The 14,330-nt window shown below is 40.0% G+C and overlaps 1 protein-coding gene and 1 pseudogene across 5 annotated transcripts in view; one reads left to right on the top strand and one right to left on the bottom strand.

Moving 5' to 3' along the window:
• Window positions 1-14,330, top strand: part of LOC105479660 (kelch like family member 8) — an 80,193-nt gene that overhangs the window by 25,572 nt on the left and 40,291 nt on the right. Inside the window, exon 1 of one of the 5 annotated variants that reach the window (XM_011737755.3) lies at window positions 12,632-12,656. The exons of the other annotated variants lie outside the window; for them this stretch is intronic. The gene's annotated coding sequence lies outside the window, so the exon portion shown is untranslated. Of the gene's footprint in view, window positions 1-12,631; window positions 12,657-14,330 lie in introns of those variants that run through there. 5 annotated transcript variants of the gene reach the window in all.
• On the bottom strand, window positions 8,831-9,987 carry LOC105479661 (glyceraldehyde-3-phosphate dehydrogenase pseudogene; annotated as a pseudogene).

Consider the following 14,330-nt stretch of genomic DNA (forward strand, 5'->3'; position numbering starts at 1 on the left):
GCTTTTGTAGATTATATTATAATTTGTGATTTTCATTTATAACATTTAAAACTTATTTGCTTTTTTGGAATTTCTGAATCAGATATACTTTTAAACCTTAGTTTATTCTTATAAGAATAAGAGTTTGGAATTTTGCCCTGTTTTCCTTGTATAATGATTGCTGGGCTATAAGGCTTTACAGTGTAAAACCAAGTTCTGTTCTGGATCAGTTACCAGTAGCATTCCCAAGGCTGGGAGAGTACGAGGTGGATCCAGTGATGCTATACAAACTTGTGAATGAATCTATCAAGTAATGTCTTTTTCCTTGAGTTTTTTTTCCTTTGATACTGATATTTTCATTTAAAGTTTAAATGATTTTCGGCGTTCAAGGTTCTAAACTAATATTTGGGAAATTATAGAATAAAGTAGCAGAAGCATGGTTCTTTGTAAAAATAGTCTGAGAAGTCTTAAATAGACCTCAAAGATTAGCAGTAGAGATGAATGCCAGTATTGCAGCATACTTTATATGTAAATGATAAGTCACTATGTTGGATCTTTAGTTATTTTAATGCAGAGGATTGCTTAACTTTAATAATGAAAGTTTGAATTAAGTTAATTAGATATGGAAAATAAAAGGGAATAATTTCAGCAAAAATTTTACCTATGGGAATCCTATCATTTTAAGATCAGTGATTTGTGTGGGTTCTTCTACACTTAAACCTTTTTTTTTTTTTTGAGATGGAGTCTGGCTCTGTCGCCCAGGCTGGAGTGCAGTGGCCGGATCTCAGCTCACTGCAAGCTCCGCCTCCCGGGTTTACGCCATTCTCCTGCCTCAGCCTCCCGAGTAGCTGGGACTACAGGCGCCCGCCACCTCACCCGGCTAGTTTATTTTTTTGTGTTTTTTAGTAGAGACGGGGTTTCACTGTGTTAGCCAGGATGGTCTCGATCTCCTGACCTCGTGATCCACCCGTCTCGGCCTCCCAAAGTGCTGGGATTACAGGCTTGAGCCACCGTGCCCGGCCTACACTTAAACCTTTAAAACTTCTGGCTGAGTCGGGTGGCTCACATCTGTAATTCCAGCACTGTGGGAGGCCAAGGTAGGTGGATCACTTGAGGCCAGGAGTTCAAGACCAGCCTGGTCAACATGGTGAAACCCTGTCTCTACTAAAAATACAAAAATTAGCTGGGCATGGTGGTGCACAGTTGTAATCCCAGCACTTGAGAGGTGGAGGCTAGAGGATCATGTGAACCCAGGAGGAGGAGGCTGCAGTGAGATGAGATTGTGCCACTGCACTCCAGCCTGGGTGACAGAGCAAGACTCTATCTCAAAAAAAAAAAAAACCTTTAAAACTTCCTGAAACATTTCCTGTATAGGGAGAATATTATTAATACCACTATTTTGGTTCTCATTGTCATTTACACATAGGCACCTCCGTACGGAGATAACATTAATTCTGTCTTTGGCCTAGTGATAAGAGCTTGGGCTTTGTAGTGAGGCAAGTTTCTTTTGAATCCTGGACATTGCACTTCATAGCTATGAGACCTTGGGTAGGTGTCTTAACTTCTATGAGTCTCATTATCCAAAGCTGTAAACAAATAGGAATTTTACCTTTTTCAGTTATCCTGAGGATTCAAATGAATACATGTAAGTATTTAACTCATGATGACAATTATATACATACATACATATATACATATATCTGTTATGTGCCACTTTGTTAACTCATTTAAGCTTTATAGCAATCCGATGAGGTTGGTACTATTATTTTCCTCATTTTTACAGATGAGGAAACTAAAGCTAATGAAACATTATGTAACGTAACCAATATTATACAACGAATATACAACTAATAAGTAGATAGAAGCACCCAATTAATGCTGGCTGTTGTCATTTTAAAAAAAAAGATGACTTAGGGTATTACCATCTTTTCTATGGTGGGTTTCTAATAATTGCAGTCTCATGTAGAGCATTATAAAGCATATTTTATTTCTTTGCTGGAAAAAAATGTTGATTGCCGGACTGTGTTCCTGACCAAGGACTCAGGATCACATAATTTGTAAAAGTAATAACATTTGTTTATTGAATGCTTACTGTGTACTAGATACAGAGCTAAGTACTTTATATACATTACTTCACTTACCCCTCACAGCAACCTTAGAGCTGAGGCTCAGAGTAATTTTAAGTAACTTGCCCAAGGCTACACAATTAACACCGAATCCCAAAACTGTCTAGCTCTAAAGTCTCTGCTGCTAGCCACCAGTTTATATGCCTTGTGTCACGTATGGCTGACAGATTTCTCTCAAAAGCAAGGCAACAGCTTCTATAATTTTAAACAGCAAAATATGCTACTATAATTTTGAACGAGAAGGAAACTGATTACCAACTGCCTGTAGGCTAAACCAAGCTTGCTGCCTGTTTTTGTAAACAAAGTTTTATTGGAACACAGCCATGCTGTGTTCTTTTAAAAATAAAGACACTGAGACCCAGAGAGATTAAGTAACTTCCCAGTAATGTAGCTAGCTAGTAGTAATCTAATGTCAGTAACTATGTTAATAAGCCTCTGAAAGTCCGCTGATTCCTGAATCCCATGCTACCCACTAAACTCTGTGTAAGATCAGCAATGTGCTCTATTCAGAGCGTCGGTCCCTGGTTGGCATAGCTATCCCTTCAGTAAGTATTCAGCTTTGTGCTTTTCGTTCAATTTCAAACATCCAGTGTGAAGTATTCCATACTTTGATACTTGGCAACAAATTATTGATAAATTAATTTTTAGTAGGCCTTGTTATCTTAAGTACAACCCTGTCACTTCTCTGACATTCTCAAGTAAAAATAATGAGTAATATAGGCCCCTCTTAAGGTTCACGCATGTAGTTCGCATATTTAGGTAAAATTCAAGATCTTTCTTTTACTACTTTATACTAGACTTTTAGACCACTATGACTGTGATAAACTAAGTGGCCCAGTTCAAACAAGGAAATGATTACTGTAAGGTGTCAATGGAATTCCGTTTTAATAAAACATCCCAAAATAAACATCTTACAAAGTATTCAATGTAGTGAAAATGTTGCTTATAGACCCTAGAAATGACATTAGTATTTAACAAGCAGACTTTGATAATAGTAGTATCTAATATTGCACGTATCATTTAAGGACGGGGATACACTCTTAAGAAACATGTTAATAGGCAATTTTGTCATTGTGCAAACGTCATAGAGTATACTTACACAAACCTAGGTGGTATAGCCTGCTACACACCTAAGCTATGTGGTGTAGTCTGTTGCTCCTGGGTTACAAATCTGTATAGCATGTTACTGTACTGAATACTATAATCAATACTGTAACACAGTGGTTACCTATTTGTGTGTCTAAACAGAAAAGGTACAGCAAAAATAAAGTGTTACAATTTTATGGAACTATCATCTATGCATTGGTCACCATCATCGTGACCAGAACGCTGGTCATGCAGCACATGACTGTAAAGAATGTAAGTGCTATTGTTAAGAACAACTTTTTTTTTTTTTTTGAGATAAGGTCTCACTCTGTTGCTTAGGCTGGAGTCCAGTGGCAAGATCATGACTCACTACAGCCTTGACCTCCCTGGGCTCAGATGATCCTCCTACCTCAGGCCCCCGAGTAGCTGGGACTACAGGTGCAAGCCACCACACTTGGCTAATTTTTAAATTTTTGTCAAGACTGGCTCTCACTATGTTTCTCAGGCTGGTCTTGAACTTCTAGTAGGCTCAAGCAGTCCTCCTAGCTTGTTGGTAACTGGTTGTTTTACGCATTTCAGTTTTCAAAAAATTGCTAGGTTGTATAACTCACAGCCTAAGTCATCAAGATATTTCTTTATTTTTATTTTTATTTTTTATTTATTTTTTTTTTGAGACGGAGTCTTGCTCTGTCGCCCAGGCTGGAGTGCAGTGGCCGGGTCTCGGCTCACTGTAAGCTCCGCCTCCCAGGTTTACACCATTCTCCTGCCTCAGCCTCCCGAGTAGCTGGGACTACAGGCGCCCGCCACCTCGCCCGGCTAATTTTTTTGTATTTTTTAGTAGAGACGGGGTTTCACCGTGTTCGCCAGGATGTTCTCGATCTCCTGACTTCGTGATCCGCCCGTCTCGGCCTCCCAAAGTGCTGGGATTACAGGCTTGAGCCAGCGCGCCCGGCCCATCAAGATATTTCTTAATAAGTGGAACTGGTACATGAGAGGGCACGTAAATTAAAAAGATTTTGGATATCTTAGCTAAATGGAGCCTGGGAAGGCTTATATGAACAGCAATGTGAAAGTGTTTATTTCCTGACAGCCCTACCAATTTTACTTTTTTTTGTCTTTTCCAATATTTAATTTCATTGATTAATAAGGATGTTTTAATAATCTCATTGATCATTTTCCCTTTCAGTATAATCTGCCTTTTTTCTATATGTAAGGACAGTTTTAGGCAGACAGTGTTGCTGTACTACTAACTGAAGGCCATGTTATTGTTGGTCTCTACTCAGTTATTCTTCAAGAACACATCTGTCTAAAGAAGACTCTGACATTGAGCTGTTTCAGGCATCTAATTCACACTTAAGTTTAACTATGATTTTGACTTTAGTACCAGTGACCTCTCTTATCAGTCTTTCCAGTAGCCTACTAGATCTCTCCATTGGCTCTCCTATCAGTGTTGAATTTCAGCACGCCCTGACTTCCAATTAGGAAATTATTCTTTCCAACTCAGTGATCTCGGCTCACTGCAACCTCCACCTCCCAGGCTCAAGTGATCCTCCCACCTCAGCCTTCCAAGTAGCTGGGACCACAGGTGTGTGCCACCATGCCTAGCTTATTTTTGTATTTTTTGTAGAGATTGGGTTTTGCTTTGTTGTCCAGGCTGGTCTCAAACTCCTGGGCTCAAGTGATCTGCCTGCCTTGGCCTCCCAAAGTGCTGGGATTACAGGCTTGAGCCACTGTGCCTGGCCAAGAAAAACATTTTTTAAAGTCACAGCAGTAACTTGTTGGGAGTCATGTATACTTTCAGTAGGAACTATTGAAGCTATTATACAGTTTTTCAAACCAGCAGATTCTCCTTTAATTATTGGTATATTTTAGACTGTTTGACTCAAAATGTTAAATGTAAATCAAAAGGAAATAATGAGTATAGCCTACTTTTTTCCTGACTTAAAAGTAAAAGTGGAAATTTTAAGAAGAGTATTACCTTTGAAATAAAGTGATTCAAAAATTGAAGTAAATGTCTTATGCACAGTGTTACTTTAGTTAAAATTATTTAAGCATACATTGATTTGGATTATAATAGAAAAATCTCTAGTGTTCATAATCTGTTCATCCATTATAAAAATATTTTAAGTACTTCTGTTTGTTTATTGTGTTAAATGTGTTTACTGAACATGGGAGTAATAGCAGTGAAGACAGATGGTGCCTCTACTTTAGGGGCTTATGTAGTATTACAGGGAAGACTAGTAGTGAATAGGCACTTACAAGTAATAAGTATTTTAAATCTGACCAAAAATTGAGTATGATATTCTTTGTGGTAAGTACAATGAAAAAAAAAATACCAGATTTTTGTGGGAGCGCAGAGGAAGTACACTAGGAATACGGAAGATTTTTAGGGATGGGCTTCTTGAGCAGATGAACCTGAGCTGAGTCTTAGAAGATGAGCAAGAGTTAGCAGGAGAGAGTGGTGGTAAAGGGCATTTCAGAAAGAGCAGAAAACCTGAAAGGAGGCAGAGGTGTAAAATAGCCTAAAGTATGTGGAAAATTAAACACATGCTCTATAGAACATGAGGTGGGGTTTGCCATTTTGTTATTTCACAAGTATGCAAGAGTTAATTTTGGTAAATGCACACACATCTGCCATCAACGTTCAGGTGTAGGTCTAAAATTAATCACGTACTGCTATAAAATATAATCTTCTTGTATCCAAAGTCTTCACCTAACTGAATTGTCAAATAACTTTTTAAATTATTACTATTATTATTATTATTTGAGACGGAGTCTCACTCTGTCCTCCAGGCTGGAGTGCAGTGGCGTGATCTCGGCTCACTGCAAGCTCCACCTCCCAGGTTCATGCCATTCTCCTGCCTCAGCCTCCTGAGTAGCTGGGACTACAGGCGCCCGCCACCACACCCAGCTAATTTTTTTGTATTTTTTTAGTAGAGATGGGGTTTCACCGTGTTAGCCAGGATGGTCTCGATCTCCTGACCTTGTGATCTGCCCGTCTCGGCCTCCCAAAGTGCTGGGATTACAGGCATGAGCCATTGCACCCGGCCAATTATTATTTCATAAATATGCAAGGGTTGATTTTGGTAAATGTACACACATCTTCCATCAGCTTTTAGTTGTAGCTCTAAAACTAATCAGATATGGCTATAAAATATAATATTTTGTATCATTTAAAATCTTCATCAAACTGAATTATAAAATATCTTCTTTAAAATTACTTTAAAGAAGATTGTGTCTAATAGAGTACTGCAGCAGCAATTATATTATGGCATTGAGGTTTTTTATTTTTATTTGTACTTTTTTGTTTGTTTGTTTGAGACGGAGTCTCACTCTGTAGGCCCAGGCTAGAGTGCAGTGGAACAATCTTGGCTCACCACAGCCTCCACCTCCCGGGTTCAAGTGATTCTCCTGCCTCAGCCTCCCAAGTAGCTGGAATTGCCTGCCACCACGCCTGGCCAATTTTTGTATTTTTAGTAGAGACAAGGTTTCACCATGTTGGCCAGTCTGGTCTGGAACTCCTGACCTCAGGTGCTCCACCTGCCTCAGCCTCCCAAAGTGCTGGGATTACAGGTGTGAGCCACCGCACCCAGCTGGCATTGAGTTTTTAAAGAGGTGCTTTCAAAGTGCCATTTGGGGCTGGACGTAGTGGCTCATGCCTGTAATCCCAGCATTTTGGTAGTCTGAAGCGGGCAGATTGCTGGAGCTCATGAGTTCACCACCAGCCTGGGCAACATGGTGAAACCCCATCTCTACAGAAAATACAACAATTAGCCTGGTGTGGAGGTGTGTACCTATAGTCCCAGCTACTCAGAAGGCTGAGGTGGGAGGATGGCTTGAGCCCGGAAATCGGAGGTTGCAGTGAGCTGAGATTGTGCCACTGCACTCCAGCTTGGGCCAATAGAGCCAGGCCTTGCCTCAAAACAAAAACAAAAACAAAAACCAAACAACAACAACAACAAAAAAAAAACAGAACACCAAGTGCCATTTGGAATTCTTTCTGTTCAGTAGTCTTTTGATTAATGTGTAATATGAAAACACAGTCACTATGCTGCAAAGAGTTATGAGGATAATACAGTATAAAGTGAGTACAGTATTCAGTGTAATGGTATTACATACTGATACCACATGCTAAATGTGATAGAAATTGTAAGTACAAAGGAAGCTACAGAAAGAATAAGGTGGTCTGGCTTAGTATAATAGGATCTTTAAGCTTTTGCTATCAGTCCTGTTTTCTGTAATTCATTGTAAATAATGTCTACATATAAAAATATATTTTGTTACATATGCTTTGCATTGAACCATAAACCTGTCTGCTTCTGTTTGAAGTATTTTCTCTTCATAACTTCCTATTTTGTTGATCGATATGCCTTTACTGGCACTTAGAGGAGCAAAAAAAAAAAAAAAAAAAAAGGAATCAACTTCCTGTCCGCTTCATTGTCATAACATGCCAGCGTGTGATAGAAATGGACATCTGTAGCATGTTATGAGAATGACATACCACGGATGTCCATTTTTTTTTCCTCTCTCTTGTTTTGTGCTTTTAATCTTTTAACATATTTGAGGAAGGAGGAATATCATTTATTTTTCTCCCTAAGAATCAGAATCTTAGGCGTATTTTAAAAAAAATTCTGGAGTTCAGGCTGAATTACATTTTTACTTGATACTAATATACAGTCTTTATAAGTCCTAAAGTCTACTGAGTTCCTTAGGCAGAGTGAATAGTCTTTGAGTAAGCAGTCTTTTCTGGCTCCTGTCTTCCTGTTCTATTATATATAATAGATTTTTTTAAAGTTGTTTAAGAGAAGTTTGTATAGACAGATTGTGAGCTGTTGTGTCCTGCCCAAATCTGAATTCAAATGTAAAAATAATTTTATAAAAATGAATATTTATTAAAGCCCTTTTCCTAGAAATAGTACGCTGACAAATGAAAACATTTTGTGACAACAATAATAAAACTTTCACTAGATAGAGCTAGAGTAGTTTGATGTAAGGGGAAAAAGTATATGGTCATTTTGAATTGTATGCATTTTAACTTAGTAAAATTTAAAAATAAGATATTAGTGATACCTGCTGTCATAATACTCATGTAGGACACAAAATATGGCATGACAAAATGAAGACTTCCAGGCTCAGTGGCTCAGGCCTATAGTCCCAGCATTTTGGGAGACCCAGGTGGGAAGATGGCCTGAGTCCAGCAGTTCAAGACCAGCCTGGGCAACATGGCAAAACCCCATCTCTACAAAAAATACAAAAATTAGCCCAGCATAGTGGTTGCACACCTGTAGGATTGCTGGAGCCTGGGAGGTCAAGGCTGTGATAAGCTGAGATTGCACCACTGCAGTCTAGCCTGGGCGGCAGAGTGCGACCCTGCCTTAAAAAAAAAAAAAAATGAAGAAGACTCACTAACTAATAAGAGTTGACCCAGGTTTTTGTTTTTTGTTTTGTTTTGTTTGTTTTTTGTTTGTTTGTTTTTGGCTAAGCATAGGGGACTTTATTAATGGTACACACAAGGTGGGGCTCCTAGGCCCCTCCCTCTTTAGGGGTTCTGCATGGACACTGAGGAGGGGAGATTCTCAGTGTAGTGGGGGACTGAGTGTGGCAGGGACTCCCCAGCAGTGAGGGCCTCTCTCTTCCTCTCATGCTTTCGCTGGGGCTGGTGGTCTGGTGGTCTTACTCTTGGAGGCCATGTGGGCCATGAGGTCCACCACACTGTTGCTGTAGTCAAATTCATCACTATACCAAGAAATTGTCTTGACAAAGTGGTTGTTGAGGGCAATGCCAGCCCCAGCATCGAAGATGGAAGAGTGGGTGTTGCTGTTGAAGTCGGAGGAGACAGCCTGGTGCTCATTGTAGCCCAGGATGCCCTTGAGAGGGCCCTCCGACGTCTGCTTCACCACCTTCTTGATGTCATCATATTTGGCAGGTTTTTCCAGACGGCAGGTCAGGTTCATGACCGACACGTTGGCAGTGGTGACACAGAAGGCCATGCCAGTGAGCTTCCTGTTCAACTCAGAGAGGGCCTTGCCTACAGCCTTGGCAGCACCAGTAGAGACAGGGATGATATTCTGGAGAGCCCCGCAGCCGTCACGCCACAGTTTCCCAGAGGGGCCATCCACAGTCTTCTGGGTGGCAGTGTGGCGTGGACTGTGGTCATGAGTCCTTCCACAATACCAAAGTTGTCTTGGATGACATTGGCCAGGGGTGCTAAGCAGTTGGTGGTGCAGGAGGCATTGCTGATGATCTTGAGGCTGTTGTCATACTTCTTATGGTTCATGCCCATCACGAACATGGGGGCGTCAGCAAAGGGGGCAGAGATTCATGACCCTTTTGGCTCCTTCCTGCAAGGGAGCCCCAGCCTTCTTCATGGGGGTGAAGACACCAGTGGACTCCACAGCGTACTCAGCGTCAGCATTGCCCCATTTGATTTTGGAGGGATCTCGCTCCTGGAGTATGGTAATGGAATTTCTACTGATGACATGCTTGCCATTCTCAGCCTTGACGGTGCATGGAATTTGCCATGGGTAAAATCATACTGGAACAAGTAGACCATGTAGTTGAGGTCAATGAAGCGGTCATTGATGGCGACAATATCCACTTTGCCAGAGTTCAAAGCCACCCTGGTGACCAGGCACCCAATACAACCAAATCCGTTGACTCCGGCCTTCACCTTCACCTCAGGGATGCAGCTGGAAATGCATGAGAAGATGCGGCTGTCTGTTGAATGGGAGGAGCAGAGAACCAAGTTGACCCAGTTTTTTACATTGGGGAAAAAAACCCAACCCATAGAGATCATGTTAATTCAGCCACTCGTGACTCTGGCTCATTGTAGACAAATACATAGATATTGTTAAGACACAGTCTTCAAGAAAGAGTACACTGTGTTAAGCAGGCAAGTCTAAAATACAAAAGAAAGAAAGTGAACAAGTCAGAGAAATACGGCGTACTATGGGGGTTTATGAGAAAGATCACATCCCGTTGGGAGAATTAGAAAAGAATTCATAAAAAGGAATTATTTAAGCTGGGCCTTGACATCATTCCCTCACAAGGAACAGCTTGAGCACTTGCAAATACCTTTGAGGAAAACTGAATAATTAAATCTGTGATATAGTGGAAAAAGAATGGACTTAATCACAGCTGGATTGAAGCCCCATCTCCCACCATTTCTAGCTGTGTGGCCTTGGGCAAGTCAGGGATGTTAGAACCATCTATGAGGTGATGCTTAACCAAGAGTATATTTAAGATTTCTGGCAAAATAGGTGGTGCACAGTGGTTTAGTAAGTAGTTTTTCTGTCTTATTTCCCCCTTTCCCTACTTTATGTAAAAAACAAATGGAGAAAAAGAAGGTAGACTAGAGCCAGAGCAATGAGGACCTTGAATGCCAGGGTAAGCTGAACTACATACATTAAGCAGTTTGGAAAGGACAATTAGAGTTAGATAAATCTAGCAGCATCTAATCCTTGATCGATGTTCAGTGATGGGAAGGAGGGATGTGGTGATTGGTTAGGGGAAGTCATTACAATCCAGGTTAATATGTGGATCTGAACTAGAGTACAATGAGAGAGAATGTAATTCAATGATAATAGGAAGAAAGGGATGGATGAATAGAGATTTTTCCAAGCAGAATCCAGGAGAATTGAAGTGGATAGGTTGTGCAAGTGGAGAGAAGAGTCAAATATGGCTCACATTTTGAAGTAGGGGTAACTGAAAAAATGGTGTTGCTACTTATAAAAGTAGGGGAATCTAAAGGTATAGTGAGGGAAAAGATAAGGACCTTGGTTTTTCATATATTTTGTTCTGTAATTATATTTCACTTATAAAGTGCTCTGAACAGTAGTGTGGTAGTTAATAGCACAGGCTGGGAGCCCTGCTGCCTAGGTTCACATCCTGGCTCCACCACTTACTTGGGCTTCACTCCATCTCACTGTGCTTCAGTTTCTTCAGATAGGGCACAAAATATGGCATAGCAAACTAAGTGAAAGAAGACTCCTGGGTGCAGTGGCTCAGGCCTGTAGTCCCAGTATTTTGGGAGGTCTAAGTGGGCAGATGACTTGAGTCCAGGAGTTGAAGACCAGCCTGGGCAGCATGGCAAAACCCCATCTCTACAAAAAATACAAAAATTAGCCCAGTATGGTGGTCCATTCCTATAGTTCCAGCTACTTGGGCAATGGGGCTGAGGCGGGAGAATAAAGGGGAAAATAAAAGTAGCTACTTCATAGAGTTGTAGTGAGGACTAAATGATTTAATTTACATGCAATTAGAACAGTGATAGCAGATAGTGTTTTCTGTCATGATGCTGATGTCTGCCTTTATTTTGTGTGTGTGTGTGTGTGTGTGTGTGTGTGTGTGTGTGTGTGTGTGTTTCTTGAGTGAGAATCTTGCTCTGTCACCCCGGGTGGAGTGCAGAGGCATAATCACAGCTCACTGTGGCCTCGACCTCCTGGGCTGAAGCGATCCTCCCACTTCAGCCTGCCAAGTAGCCGGGACTACAAGTTTGTGCCACCACACGTGGCTAATTTTAAAATTTGTTGTAGAGACTGAATCTCACTCTGTTGCCCAGGCTGGTCTTAAACTCCCGGGCCCAAGTGATCCTCCCAGCTTGTCCTCTCAAAGTGCTGAGATTACAGGCGTGTGCCATTGTGCCTGGCAGGCCTTTGCATTTTATTTTAGGGCTAATTGATCCCTTAAGCAGTAGAGTGGCTTGTGATTATATTGCTTTGTCTTTTGAGTTTTACCATGAGTATGTTGGAATGCAACTTTCTTTTTTTCCATTTTATTTTTTATCTTATAGCAAAATTGAGATTTTTGGGGTACAAGTCCATGAATTTTAACAAATGTATAGATTTGTCTCATCATCACCCAAATCAATTTTAAATTAACATTTGAAATAGATGCAAAATAGTTTCATCATCCCATAAAACTCTTTTTGTCATCTCCTTTTAGTCATACTGTTTCCCTACCCCTCATCCCTGGCAGCCACGGATCTGTTTTTCATCACTATGATTTTGTCCTTTTGAGGATATCATATAAATGGAATCGTAGAATGTGTAGTAACCTATTGAGACTGGCCTGTTTCACTCAGCAGCCATTGAGATTCATCCAGGTTGTTGCATGTACCAAGTTTGTTCCTTTTTATTGTAAGGTAGTGTTCTATTGTATGGGTGTACCCACAGTTTGTTTATCCATTCACTTGTTGAAGGTTATTTGGATTATTCTCAGTTTTTAGCAATTGCGACTAGAGCTGCTATACATTTTCATGTACAAGTTTTTGTGCAAACACGAGCTTTCATTTTTCTCGGTTAAATTGCCAGCAGTCAGATTGCTGGGTTATAGTGTAAGAGTATGTTTAACTGTGTAAGAAACTTTCACCTTTTTTTTTTTTTTTTTTAGAACAGTGATGCTGTTTTGCATTGCCACCAGCAGTATATGAAAATTCCAGGTGTTTCACATCCTCACTAGCACTTGGTATTGTTATTATTGTTTATTTTAGCCGTTCTAATAGATGTGTAGTGGTATTTCATTAAGATTGTGGGGTGTGCGTATGGGGGTGTGGCAGGAGCTGTGTTGCTTAGGCTGGAGTGTAGTGGCTATTTACAGACATGATCGGATGGTAGTGCACTACAACTTTGAACTCTTGGGCTTAAACAGTCATCCTATGTAGCGGAGACTATAAGCGCACGCCACTGGGCCTGGTTCATTATTTTAATTTTCATTTATCTAATGGCAGTGATGTTGAACATCTTTTTGTGTGTTTATTTCCATCCATATATCTTCACTGGTGAAGCGTCTTAAGTCTTTGGTCCATATTTTAATTGAGTTGGTTTTCTTACTGTTAAGTTTGAAAGTTTTATATATTTGGGATGTAAATGTAAATTTTTTGTCAAATATGTGATTTGCCAACATTTTTCTCCTGGTTTGGAGCTTGTCTTTTTATTCTCTTATGGGGTCTTTCTCATAGCAAAAGGTTTTAATTTTGATGGAGTCCATTTTAGCAGTTTTTTTCTTTCGTATTTAACAACTAGTAGCCTGACCCCGAGTCATGAAGTTTTTCTCCTATGTTTTCTTCAAAAAGTTTTATTGTTTTAGGTGTAGTTACATATATAACATAAAAATATATTTTATATATTATATATTATATAAAATGCATCAGAAACTATATGAAACTATAGCCAGGTGCAGTGGCTCGAAGTCCCAGGCTACAGTGTGCTATGGTATGATTAATTTTTTGTGTGTTCACCTTGTTTTGTTTTGTTTTTTTTTTGAGACGGAGTCTCGCTTTGTCGCCCAGGCTGGAGTGCAGTGGCGCATCTCAGCTCACTGCAAGCTCTGCCTCCTGAGTTCACGCCATTCTCCTGCCTCAGCCTCCTGAGTAACTGGGGCCTGCCACCACACCTGGCTAATTTTTTGTATTTTTTTAGTAGAGATGGGGTTTCACCATGTTAGCCAGGATGGTCTCAATCTCCTAACCCATAGTAAGTTAAGAACTAACTTAACGAAGAAATTTCTAATTTCTCTTAAGACTTCCTCTATGCTCCATGGATTATTTAGATGTGTGCATTTAATTTGCAAGCATTTGGAGAGTTTTCTGTTGTCTTTTATTACTTATTTCTAGTTTAATTCCATTATGATCAGAGACTACACTTTATACAATGTAATTTCTTTTAAATTTGTTTAGGGTTGTTTATTGACTCAGGATATGGCTTATATAATAAGGTCCACGTGCACTTGAAAAGAATGTATATTCTGCTTTTGTTGGGAGGAGTGTTCTATAAGCACCCGTGAAATCCAGTTGGTTGGTGATGTGTTCTGTTGTTTTATGTCATTGCTAATTCTCTGCTAACTAGTCCTGTAACTGAAGAGGAGTGTTGAAATCTCTTTAGTTGTAATTGTGGGTTTATCTGTTTCTCCGTTTTGTTGTTTTTGGTTTTGCTTTGTGTATTTTGAAGATTTGAAGTTAGGTGTATGCACGTTTAGACTATAGTATGTCTTTGGGAATTGACACTTTTATCATTATGCAGTGTCTTTTTTTATTGCGGTGAAAAACACAACATAAAATTTACCATCTTAACAATTTTTAAGTGTACAGTACAGTAGTGTTAACTACATGTACATTGTTGTCCAACAGATCTCTAGAACTTT

This window comes from Macaca nemestrina, chromosome 3, assembly GCF_043159975.1.
Source record: "Macaca nemestrina isolate mMacNem1 chromosome 3, mMacNem.hap1, whole genome shotgun sequence".
Classification (NCBI taxonomy): domain Eukaryota; kingdom Metazoa; phylum Chordata; class Mammalia; order Primates; family Cercopithecidae; genus Macaca; species Macaca nemestrina.